Here is a 14,125-nt window from a genome sequence, read left to right on the forward strand (position 1 = left end):
TCAAAGAACAACGGACCAAAGAACCCTCTCCAACAAACCTTCAAAGAACCTCCTCCAACAAACCTCCTCCAACGAACTTCCTCCAACAAACCTTCCCCAACAAACCTCCACCAGCGATGAAATCCAGGTCCTCACCTGATGAAGAAGGCACCGCCAGTCACCTCTGCTTCAGCTCTTGTGCAAATGACATATTGACAAACGCATCGTAGCGTTACCCGGAATTCGGAGAGATTTATTGAAAGATTGAGATTTATTGAAAGATTCACTTAGAGGTTTGTTGAAAGATTCACTTAGAGGTTTATTCAGGGCAAGACGATGCGTTTCTAAGCGCGCCGCGATGTCAGGTGAAGCTCTGGTGGCCTAAGACGCCCTCTCCTTTAAGAGCTGTGTGTGTGTGTGTGTGTGTGTGTATGTGTGTGTGTCCTTGCTCCCGGCTTGGTTGCAAGGGAGTGACTTTTTTTTTTTTACAGTTATGCGGTGCAAAAAGCAAGGTCGTTTGCATGCGATCATTATTATCATTGTTTTTATTATTATTATTATTATTATTTATTATTATTATTTTTATTATTATTATTATTGAACCAAGAACCCCTGTAACGAGGCTATAATACCTGGAAATTATTATTATTATTATTATTATTATTATTATTATTATTATTATTATTAGACTATCGACCCGTTCTCAAAATAACGGGACACTGAATAATAATAATAATAATAATAATAATAATAATAATAATAATAATAATAATAATAATAATAATAATAATAATAATAATAGACCCATTCTCACAATAACAGGGCATTGACTATAATAATAATAATAATAATAATAATAATAATAATAATAATAATAATAATAATCACTTGACACTGTAGTATATATCTTAATTAGTTCACCATGAACACCATAATAATTGCTCTCTCGATATGAACACATACTCGAATCTGAATGGTTTAGAAGAGAGAGAGAGAGAGAGAGAGAGAGAGAGAGAGAGAGAGAGAGAGAGAGAGAGATGAACTTGCAGACCAAACCTAGGCAATTTTTCCCAATCAGGTTCTGATCACTTTTCGTTAAAAAAAATTGACTCAATTGACTCTCGAGATGAAAGTTGCCCTAACTGCGTTGACTCAGGAGAAGCTCTTCAGACAATGATAGTTATGAAGGTCATATGCTCCGATAATTCTCTCTTGCTGCCAAATATCATTTCTCTTCTTCTTCTTCTTCTTCTTCTCACTTCTTCTTCTTCTTCTTCTTCTTCTTCTTCTTCTTCTTTGGTTTGACATCAGGAGTTGATAATATTCTTTTTGCCTTTGTACTAGACTTGACTTTTAAACCAGCGATAATATTATACCACTGACATCATTTCTGCTTATTCTTTGGTTTGACATCAGGAGTTGATAATATTCTTTTTGCCTTTGTATTAGACTTGACTTTCAAACCAGTGATAATATTATACCACTGACATCATTTCTGCTTTTTCTTTGGTTTGACATCAGGAGTTGGTAATATTCTTTTTGCCTTTGTAATAGACTTCATTTCCAAACCAGTGATAATATTATACCACTGACATCATTTCTGCTTTTTCTTTGGTTTGACATCAGGAGTTGATAATATTCTTTTTGCCTTTGTACTAGACCTCACTTCCAAAATATTATATTACTGACATCATTCTGTTTTTTCTTTCGTTTGACATCAGGAGTTGATATCCTTTTTCCATTTATAGACTTGTCTTTCAAACCAGCGATAATATTATACCACTGACATCATTTCTGCTTATTCTTTGGTTTGACATCAGGAATTGATATTCTTTGTGCCTTTGTACTAGACTTCACTTCTAAACCCGTGATAATATTATACCACTGACATCATTCTGCTTTTTCTTTGGTTTGACATCAGGAACTGATATTCTTTTTGCCTTTGTATTAGACTTCACTTCCAGAATATTATACTACTGACACCATTCTGCTTATTCTTTGTTTTGACATCAGGAATTGATATCCTTTTTGCCTTTGTACTAGACTTCACTTCCAGAATATTATACCACTGACATCAATCTGCTTATCTTTGGTTTGACATCAGGAATTGATATCCTTTTTGCCTTTGTACTAGACTTCACTTCCAGAATATTATTGCACCACTGACATCATTCTGCTTTTTCTTCTTTGGTTTGACATCAGAATTGATATCCTTTGTTCCATTTATAGATTTGACTTTCACTTCCAATGACGATATTATACCACTGACATCATTCTGTTTATTCTTTGCTTTGACATCAGGAATTGATATCCTTTTTCCTTTTATAGACTTGTCTTTCAAGTATACATTCCAATATATATCCTCCCCTTATAATCTGACATCAACTTTCTTCTTCAAGAAGGCCTCCATCACTAACTTTCTAATATTCTCCCCTCACAATATGACACCCGTAACTTTCTTCTCTATTCTTATTAACTTTCCCAACATCAATCTTCCTGCTACGTTGCAGCTGAACTTTAAATGACCTTACCTCTCCCCCTCCCCACCAAACTACCCCAGGCTAATCCTGTCATCCACGGCGGCACGATGCTTTATTCCGTTCTCCCCTTTGCATATACAAATATGGAGAGCGTTTTTCTGGTGTCCTGGACCGCCCACTGGAATTACTGGACGACATGTGGTCCTCACCCCTTTTCCAGTCTCTACTGTTCCAGCTTTTACTGTTTTCATCTTTTCTAATGTTCCATAATCCGTGACTTTTCTTTTTTTCGGGCTCTGTAATTTCAGCATCATCATCAACAGTTTTTTTCTACATTCAATTCTACACTTTTAGTTTTCTGTACAAGAAAACTGTTGTGCCAGCTTTGACTGTCCGTCAGCTCTTTATTCTGTCCGCACTTTTCTGTCCGCACTTTTTTCTGTCCGCACTTTTTTCTGTCAGCGCTTTTTTCTGTCCGCACTTTTTTCTGTCCGCACTTTTTTCTGTCCGCACTTTTTTTCTGTCCGCACTTTTTCTGTCAGCGCTTTTTCTGTCCGCACTTTTTTCTGTCAGCGCTTTTTTTTTCTGTCCACACTTTTTCTGTCAGCGCTTTTTCTGTCCGCACTTTTTCTGTCAGCGCTTTTTCTGTCCGCACTTTTTCTGTCCGCACTTTTCTGTCCGCACTTACTCTGTCCGCACTTTTCTGTCCGCGCTTTTTTCTGTCCGCACTTTTTCTGCCGCCCTCAGAGCTTAAAAACTACTGAGGATAGAGGGCTACAAATTGGTAAGTTTATCTTCCACCCTCCAATCATCATACATACCAATTTGCAGCCCTGTAGCCTCAGTAGTTTTTATTTTATTTAAGGTTACAGTTGGCCATATTCGAGCTTCTGGCAACTATATAGGATAGGCCACCACCGAGCCGAGGTTAAAGTTTCATGGTCCGCGGCTCGTACAGCACGATACCGAGACCACCGAAAGATAGATCCATTTCGGAGGCCTTGATTATAAGCTGTAGCGGCTGTACAGAAAACTCGATTGCTACGAGGAAACTTCGGCGCATTTTTTACTTGTTTCTTTCCGGTCTCTACAATTTCAGCCTTTCTACATTAATCTTCTCTGTATTCCACGGCATTCAATCCTAGACTTTGTAATTCATGAATATGCATATTTAATTATTTGGAAATGAAATATTTACTGTGGGTAAATGACGGAATAAAAATTTAAATTAGTTGCTTGGTAAAGTTAACAACGCCATGTGTACGAACAGCTAAATGAATAAAGGATAGAAAATAAAGACTAAAAAATAATAAAATATAAAAATAAAACGACGTCAAAAGAGAAGCAAAAAAATAAAGGTCTTACGCCAAGATAAAATTGATGACAAAAAAAAACAAAGGAATAACTTTTTTTCCAAATTCAGGTGAGACGAACGGTTTTTTTTTTTCGAAATACCATCAAAAGTCTTGCAAAACAATTAGCTTTCTTTCGCAAGTTTGGCAGTCAGGAGGAAAATAGAGGTTAATGGACTTTCGAGAAATTAGTTGTGAAAAAGACAAAATTTTTTTCCCCCACCTTCACCTGTCAGCTTCTCATAATCAATATTTTCATGTTGATACTTCTGTATATAGTAATACTTATGTATATTTATACATATACAATTTCAAAAATATTTCTATAATATATATATATATATATAAATATATATATACATAAATATTTATAAAAGCATACATATATATTTCTATATATATTTCTACACACACACATATATATATATGTATGTGTGTGTGTGCATATTTACCTTAACTTTCAGTTCAGTTAGATAATAATCAGATATATCTCCAGCTACTTTTAACCATGAACTTGCTATTTCACCTACAGTACTGAATATCTGTGTATCTATCTATCTATCTATCAGTCTATCTATATGAGATATATATATATATATATATATATATATATATATATATATATATATATATATAAATATGCACCAAAAAACGAAGAGTGGTTTGGGAAATGTAAAGCCCATGGGTCAGAAGAGGTAACTGGTTAAATTTAAAAGACCACACCAACACACGAAGAGTGGTTCAGAAGAGGTAAAAAAGTGGTTAAATTTAAAAGACTGGTTCTGGAAATGTAACCAACACAAGAAGGCTGCACCAAAACATGAAGAGTGGTTCTGGAAATGTAGGCCTAATGGGACAGAAGAGGCGAGTAGTTAAAAGGCGGCTGCACCAAATAACGAAGAGTGGTCCTAGAAGCGTAGGCCTAGTTGAACAGAAGTGGCTATTAGTTACAGAAGGCTGCACCAAAAAGAGAAGAGTGGTTCGGGAAATGTGCCTCTGAAAATGTAGGCCTATTGAAACAGAAGAGACGAGTTGTTAAATTTAGAAGGCTGAACCAAAAGCCGAAGAGAGGTTCTGGAAATGTAGGCCTATTGGGACAGAAGAGGCGAGCAGTTAAAAGAAGGCTACACCAAAAAAGAAGAGTAGTTCTGAAAACGTAGGCAGTTGAAGAAAGATTCTTACTGCAAGATGGCAATTCTATCCAGAGAACAGTCTCACACTCCTACTTTTTCTTCTTCTGTACTTCACGAGGCGAAACGCCCTCCGTTCTGGAGACACTCCCCTGGCCTCCCCGTCTTAAGCCAGAAGAAATGGACAGCCATCCTTCTTTATTAGACCCCCACACCCATAAGACCTATTTTGAACCATTCGCTCCCGTCTCCGGCAGGCCATTCTGAGCTGTACCGCCTCCTGCCATAGAGACCAGAGTTGCCTGTGGGTCGTGATTATTGGCGACCTCAATATTGATTACTATAAGGTGAAACGGAATTGGGTGGCGACAGAGGATCCGGCGGGAATGATGAATTACATTTGAGGAGGAGACTGACAGCTGGCACGGAATCTCAGAGAGAGAGAGAGAGAGAGAGAGAGAGAGAGAGAGAGAGAGAGAGAGAGAGAGAGAGAGAGAGAATCAAGAATAATTAAAAATAAGGGAAAACAAAGAATCAAAGTTGAACAACTAGAAAGAGAGATAGAGAGTCAAAGAGAAAGAAATTACTAAAAACCAGTCTTAGAGAAAGAAATTAAAGTCTTAGAGAGAGAGAGAGAGAGAGAGAGAGAGAGAGAGAGAGAGAGAGAGAGAGAGAGAGAGAGAGAACAAATAAAAAAAAAGATCAATAATGAAAACAAGAAGAAGCCAAAAGGAAAGAGAAGAGGAAAAGGAAATATGAAGAAAATTTGAAAAATAAAACACCCAACTTATTACTGTAATATCCTTAATTAATAATTTGTATTTTTTAAAGATTATCAATGCATCTCTTATTTCCAGGAGACAAAAAACAGCTTTTTTTAAACCCTTGTTTTTTCAATCTTGACTTTTCACAACAAGAGCCACAGTGATTATTACTTTTCCAAAAGTTAAATTGCCTTGTAAGATTTTGTAAAGGGTACGACTTGAAAGGTAGTCTGGATTCAATTACCTTGTGAGTCCAGAACCTTATATGCCCAACCGACTTTTCGTAAACGTCCCAAAACATAAGCAAGTTTTTATTCAAGAAAACATAAGCAATGCTTAGTAAATAATTAGGTATAGATACGTCGAAAAGGGTATTTGAAAGCATTGCTAATGATAAGGAAGAATACTAATCCCCAAGAAAATAAATCACAAACAAGAGCAACGATGATCACGGAAATGCAAAAAGATTCACCGCAACGAAGTTATAAACTTTTTTTGGCGCTAAAAATTTTCGCGGGAAAAATTGCTCGAAGCATCAGCTGTCGTCTTCAGTTTACGCAACCTGCTGACAACAGATTCCGGGGAAAAACTGAAAGAACTTTCTTTTTCTTTTTCTTTTCTTCTGAAGGAAAGGTGTGGGGGTAAAGATTCGTCAAAATGGTTTGTATAGATATTTTTGAAAGAGTAACAAGAAATGGAGTTTTTGTTAGCACTGAGACGGAAAACACTACCATAAATGAACGCAAATTATTTTAAATAGCTCCAGATAGGTATTGTAAATACAATGTATCTTTTATATATGTACATCTCTCTCTCTCTCTCTCTCTCTCTCTCTCTCTCTCTCTCTCTCTCTCTCTCTCTCTCTCTACTTTCCCAATTTTTATCAATTCAGGCCTCGAGTTCTCCTTGGCTGTGAATTAACACCTCACATCTCCTCTCTCTCTCTCTCTCTCTCTCTCTCTCTCTCTCTCTTGTCACTCCCAGCAGCCACTGCCATTAAATGGCCCCATTCAGAATTTAATAAAGTCAGGAAGTCTCTGAAGTTCCGTCAGAGTGACTGAAATGTGGATGTAATAAAGAGTGAATGAGGTTAAGTATTTGACAGGCTCTCTCTCTCTCTCTCTCTCTCTCTCTCTCTCTCTCTCTCTCTCTCTCTAAGAGTGAATGAGGTTGCGCATTTGAGTCTTATTTTTTATCTTTTTACTTTTTTCTTTTTTTCTGTGTTTAAAGGGGAGGGAGAATTACTATATTATTGCTGTGGGATATCTTCTACTCTCTCTCTCTCTCTCTATCTCCATTTCTTACTGATTTTCTACATTTCCATCAATTATACTTCTTCTTAGCTGAAAAGACAGACTTGTGGATGGATTACTCTCTCTCTCTCTCTCTCTCTCTCTCTCTCTCTCTCTCTCTCTCTCTCTCTCTCTCTCTCTCTCTCTCTACGAGTAAATGAGGTTGCGCATTTGACAGTCTTATTTTTTTTATCTTTTTACTTCTTCTGTTTTAAAGGGGAGGGGAGATTGGGAAAGGCTGTTTCTCATATATAATTGCTGTGGGATCTTCTACTCTCTCTCTCTCTCTCTCTCTCTCTCTCTCTCTCTCTCTCTCTCTCTCTCATCCATTCTTATTGATTTTCTACATTTTTATTAATTATTCTTCTTCTTCGCTGAAAAGACAGACGTGAAATTATACTCTCTCTCTCTCTCTCTCTCTCTCTCTCTCTCTCTCTCTCTCTCTCTCTCTCTCTCTCTCTCTCTCTCTCTCTTCCTTTTTAGATTTTCTCAATTTTTCTTGATTATTTAGGCCTCGAATTCTCCCTGGCTAAGAGGAAGGACACGTGAATGAATTACCTCTCTCTCTCTCTCTCTCTCTCTCTCTCTCTCTCTCTCTCTCAAATTAATCCAATAACGCTAATCATTATCCCCACGAAGAGTTTTAGAATAACCGTAATATAAAATTATAAAAGGCCTTTGATCTACCTTCATGAAATTTTGTGGCCTGTTCTTTATTAAAAAAATAACTTTGAGTGAAGCTTCAAGCGATACTTCACGTTAAAAAAAAAAATTATTGCGGGAAATCAAATGTACAACCGTTGTACGGGTGTACAACCGTTGTACTGGAAGTGATATCCTTAAAAAAAAAAAAAACAGTTGTTGAGAGTATATCAACCCTTATATACTATCCACCTTTAAAATACAAGAATTTTTATGTCCTGAATATACTTGATAATGCAGAATGTTGAAATCCTTAACAAACAAGTAAAAAAGGCGCCGAGGTTTCTTCGGCGCAATCGAGTTTTCTGTACAGCGCATAATCAAGGCCACCGAAAATCCATCTATTTTTCGGTGGTCTCGGTATAATGGTGTAAGAGCCGCGGCCCATGAAACTTTAATCACGGCTCGGTGATGGCGCCAGAAGCACGATTATGGTTAACTTTAACCTTAAATAGAATAAAAACTACTGAGGAGGCTAGAGGGCTGCAATTTGGTATGTTTGATGATTGGAGGGTGAATGATCACCATATCAATTTGCAGCCCTCTAGCCTCAGTAGTTTTTAAGATCTGAGGGCGGACAGAAAAAGTGCGGACGGACAGACAAAGCCGGCACAACAGTTTTCTCTTCGGAAAACGAACTAAGAAATCAATACAAAAATATATATATCATATATTCTCTTTATCAACGTCTGTCCTTTTCTGTCCATTATCCGGCATCCGGTTTTTACGGAGCTGTCCGGATGTCACTGTCTAGTGACGGAGGTTTCATATTTCCTTTTCAATAAAACTGTGAAATAGTTTGCCCTTGTTCCGCACAACTGTGTTCCTGTGTTGAATAATAAAAATAATAGCTGCTGGCTCGTATATTTGTATATTTTTCTATGTATGTACGTTTGGAGCCAGTGAGCATTAAGTCTTCTCAATTTTACTTTTAATTCTCGTTTCATTACGCGTTAATATTGGGCAATAATAATAATAATAATAATAATAATAATAATAATAATAATAATAATAATAATAAAAAGAAGAAGAAGAAGAAGAAGAAGAAGAAGAAAGAAGAAGAAGAAGAAGAAGTGCTGTTAAATAGGATAGCTGAACCAACTGAGTTAATTTATATTGTCTTCTCAATTTTCCTTTTAATTTTTTTTTATTCAACGTTACAAATAATAATAATAATAATAATAATAATAATAATAATAATAATAATAATAATAATAATAATAATAATATTTTGCTGTGCAACAGGATAGCTGCATCATTTAATTTAATCTTGTATTGAGTCGTCTCAATTTTCCCTTTAATTCTTTTTTATTCTAAGTTAATAATAATAATAATAAAATAATAATAATAATAATAATAATAATAATAATAATAATAATAATAATAATAATAAGTACTGTTCAATAAGATAGCTGCATCATTTGAATTACTCTTACATTGAGTCGACTCAGTTTTCCGTATAGTTCTTTAATCTTATACATTAATACTGGACAATAATTAACCAACGTTCATAATTCGGTAATAATAAGAATTTTCATTACTTTATCGACTACAATAACGTTAATAACAGTTAATACCATGAACCTCACGAAGCGTACCGTAATTTTCTTGGTAAGAAATACTTCATTTCCTATTCAGAGTTGGGATGAAGAAGATAAAAATTATCAGAATAATAATGAGGTAGCTGAAGATAATTGTAATCAACCCTAACACACACACACCCAAAAAAAAAGTCAAATCAATTATGTAAATTACATTATATTCCACTTTTCGACATGACATGAAAACCAAAAAAAAAAGTAAATCATTCAATTGCGTAAATTATGATTAAATTCCACTTTCCGACATAATATGAAAAAAAAAATCGACTCATTCAATCATGTAAATTATATTCCACTTTCCGACATAACATGAAATCCGCAAGAAAAGTAATCCCATGTAGTCATGCAAATTACATTACGTTCCACTTTTCGCCATAACACGAAAACCACCAGAAAAAAAACCATCTCATGTAATCATGCAAATTACATTATATTCCACTTTTCGACATAACACAAAGGTCACAAAAAAGTAATCTCATTTAATAAAAAAAAATTACATTATATTCCATTTTCGCCATAACACGAAAACCACCAAAAAAAACCCATCTCATTACAAAAGACACAAAAAAGTAATCTCATGTACCCAAGCAAATTACATTACATTTGATTTTCGCCATAACACGAATGCCACCAAAAAAAAAAAGAGGAAAAAATTTAAAATTCCTCCTTTCTCATAAAATTCGCTCTCAAATCCCCTCTACCCAACCCCAATTTACTCCGATCTATGCTGCCTGGTTGCCGGGAGAGGGATTTGATGGGAAAAAATAGAGAAAGTAAGGGCGTTAGAGGGCTCTCTCTCTCTCTCTCTCTCTCTCTCTCTCTCTCTCAACGATGCACTCTGACTCAACGATGCACCCTTAAGGTACTCTGAATGTTTTTTTTTTTTTTTGGGGGTGGGGGTCCAATTTGTCTAGAAAAAACATGGAAAATTCAGCTGTGCGTTAGACTGGTTTTAATGGAAGAGTTTGGTAAAGAGACTTTATATATATACATACACACACATATATACATACGCATATATATATACATACACACATATACATATATATACACATTCACACAACCGCACATACACAATTACGTTGTTTTTTCTCTAATCCTACCCTGGGTAAGAAAAATAATATATATACATAATGTATATATATACTTATGTGTATATATATGGTCATGTATAACAGGTTTCATAAGCAAGTATGTATCTTTAAGAGAATATGCTGGTTCCAGTCACTAACTAATAAGCCAACGTGTGGTTAATATTCCTGCTTTACAAAAGACAATTACATATTAATCTTTGACTTAATAACCACTTTGCATACCAATATCCACCATAAAAAGTATACGAACCTCATGTAATTCCCCAATTTCCTTCACTCGCAGTAAAATTAAGGCAAACCACCAGAGAGGAAACTTCAATTACTCCCATAAGCATAGCAATGGCGTCTGGGGAGGGAACCCCTTTGTCAGAAATAATTCAGCTCAATTTCCTTCCAAGATGAATTGGCAATCCGAAGTACCCTGTTGATACCGTCACCACACACACACGCGACACGTTATTTAGGAGCGGGGCAGATAATAAGGCCATGAAAGGGAAATGACGCCGGTCGACGAGCCATGAATGATTGGAGGAATTGTTCTCTCCGTAATGACAATTGGCTCGAGCCTTTGGTATCAGGGCGCCATGCTGGTCTCGCTGAATGCGTCTAGAGGCGAGTGATCAAGCACGAAGGCTGCGGAGTCAATGGATGATTGAAGAGGTGAATGGATGGGAGGGTGATTGAGAGGGATGGATGAATGGAGGGGTGATTGAGAGAACGAAAGTGGGTAAAAGGAAGGTTTCGTGGAAGAGAAATGATGGAATAGGGAAAGAGCATGATGGAAAGGAAAAAACAGACACAAGGTTAGGCCGATAAGAACTTCTACTTGGGAGAGGTATCCCTAGGCTATCTTTTCCCAAAGTTTTCCTTTCTATGCTCTACTTAAGTCTTTCCTACCAAACGCATTTGTAATAATTTCATTTATTTCTACCTCTTCTTCTCCAACTTCACTCAATTCTATTTTCACTCTACTCCCAGTTACACCCCAGCCAACTCGCTCACTCTTTTCCACCCACCCTGTATCAACAAGTAACCAACACACTTCTAACCGTCTTTTCCTAATTCCTAATGCTGCCAACGACTGTCCCCTAAAAACAATGTATTTTCAAATATATTTCCACTGTACCTGAGATACTCAACGTCTCCTAGGAACCTTATCCCCTTTTCTAACGCCCATTCCTCTTGCTCTAACGGTCTAGAGTCGCTAGACCTAGGCAGGCATAAACTCACTCACAAAAATTTGACTTACCAATTTCCAATTCCTTGAGCGTATACACGCACCATTTTGACCTTTTCTCTTCCCACATTTAAAAGGTCTTCAACACCTCCACGAAAAGGAGCTTATGGACCATTCTTTGTCTTTTTACCTTTTTCCTCCCCTACTTTTCCTCACACTGCCATGTCTCAGCCTTTCCCTCTCCAATTTCAGAAATTTTATCAAGAAAATGGCTGTAAAAGAAAGCACGAGTGTCTGTGTTTGTGTCGAGGTAATTAGAGATGGCAAATCTTCCGTGTGTTAATATACGGACGAAGAAAGACGGGGCGGGTAGAGAATGATGAAAATGAAAGGAAATTGCAGTTAGACCAAGTCAAGCGAGATAAAAGGACTGACGAGCCGTTTCAAAGGCAAATCCTGCCTACTACTACTACTACTACTTCTACTACTGATATCTTCGTGCATCATGGAAGAAGGAGAGCATGTTTAATTCGCACGGTGTTTAAGATGCTTTGCACTGAAATGAAGGTAGTTGAATGAAGTAAGGATTTTGTAATCTGAGGTTATGTTTCCAGGAAAATTATATTGGAATAGTCTAAGCTGATGTTGGAGGTCATCTGCTTAAAAAGGGAATTACGCTCTGCGTAAAGAGAAAAGATAAAGAGATATGGTTTCTGCTTAAAGAAGTCCTCATCAACAGCGAATCCAATAATTAACAAGTAAAAAATGCGCCGAAGTTTCTCCGACTAAATCGAGTTTTCTGTTCAGCGTATAATGCCGTATGAAACTTTCATCCACGGCCCATGAAACTCAGTCACGGTCCGGTGGCGGCCTGCGTTGTTGCTGGTATCTATAGCGGTGCCACAAGCACGATCATGGCCAACTTTAACCATAAATAAAACAAACACTACTGAGGAGGCTAGAGGTCTGCAATTTGGTATGCTTGATGACTGGAGGGTGGATGAGCAACATACCAATTTGCAGCCCTCTAGCCTCAGTAGTTTTTAAAGATCTGAGGGCGGCCAGAAAAAGTGCGGACGGACAAAGTCGGCACAACAGTTTTCTTTTACAGAAAACTAAAATCAACAAACGTTCATTCAACGATAAGGCAATTCAAACGAACTGGAAAATCGGGTGTCTTAACTTAGGCTATCATAATTTTACACTGACAAACAAACCAAAATATTTTTTATTACGAAATTCACAATAACACAATACTCTATATTATAAAATAACATGAACTGAAAAACTGCGCCGTATAACCAAAAGACTGCAATTAAATACAGTACATAAGTTGGAGAGTAATGGCGCAGTAAATCTCTGAGAGCACCTGAAACAGCCATCAAACTGAGTCAGCTTTTATGGTTGTTTCATCTATTAATAAAACAACCATAAGAGGATTAAGAACAGAGAGGGGTTGTTTTTTTTTTAATGCAACCCTTTTTCATGCATGATTCCTTAATTCCAATTCAAAATAGATATACGTATTTGTGCTTGCGTGGGCATTTATATTTAGACTCATAAGCTCCAGATGCCGATATTGAAAGTTCATACGACGGTAACTCAGTCCATCAAAGGAACGCAAATCTTTTAACAAAAGGCGATCAAACAACGCATGGCAATTGAAAAAGAGGATGTGAAAAGAGAAGAGAAAAATTAAATACAAAGATTCTATCAAAAATTCGAAGCACGTGGCATTTACCAGCGAGATGTAGTAGGCCTATGTCTTTTAGGTTTTCTAAGCTTCAGTCACTGTGATAAGACTTACCTACAAAAGGGTTTCACAGCTGGAAGAAAGTCAAGATTTAATTTAATTACATTTTTATTCATTTATTTATTTGTTAATTTTTATGTTTTCTAAAATCTTATCTCCTCTTTCTACATTTTCCTTTACCTTCCGTTACTTTTTTCGAATGAACACGCATAATCTTTGCAAGTTGAATTTCAAGTCTATGGCCCCTGTGGGCGGCTTGTTCGATATGAATAGAGCTCATCTTCTGAATAATAATAATAATAATAATAATAATAATAATAATAATAATAATAATAATAATAATAATATGGCTTGCTGCTGCTACAGAACAGTGATCTGGTCATCAGGTAGCGGTGGCTGAGTTGGTCAAAATATGTGGTTCTAAATTGTAACCGAAAGTCCCTTACTGTCTCCTATACTCAAGTCTCAATATGTGGTCGCTTGTCTAGGAACAATAAGGACTTCATCCTTGTTGTAGAGGAACACTTGCGGGAGCCCAGGATAGTATATCCTCTTCAGTAACGGGATAGCAGTGTCTGAACACAGGTGAACCCAGTGCATGCGGGTAAAAAAAAAAAAAAAAAAAAAAATAGTCTCTATTGTGATGCTTTATATATGCATAAATACGTACATACATACATCCATACATACACACATACATATCTTCATTTCTGCTTAATAATCAATGCCTAGTATTAGACAATGCCTAGTATTAGACCTATGTCAAAATTTCTAGACTAAACCCCTCACTCACTCACTCAC

The 14,125-nt window shown here is 36.4% G+C and overlaps 1 protein-coding gene across 2 annotated transcripts in view; it reads left to right on the forward strand.

Annotated features, from left to right (window-relative positions):
- Positions 1–14,125, forward strand: part of LOC136850851 (uncharacterized protein DKFZp434B061-like) — a 168,360-nt gene that overhangs the window by 53,917 nt on the left and 100,318 nt on the right. The gene's annotated exons all lie outside the window — the stretch shown is intronic.

Source organism: Macrobrachium rosenbergii, chromosome 22 (assembly GCF_040412425.1).
Source record: "Macrobrachium rosenbergii isolate ZJJX-2024 chromosome 22, ASM4041242v1, whole genome shotgun sequence".
Taxonomy (NCBI): domain Eukaryota; kingdom Metazoa; phylum Arthropoda; class Malacostraca; order Decapoda; family Palaemonidae; genus Macrobrachium; species Macrobrachium rosenbergii.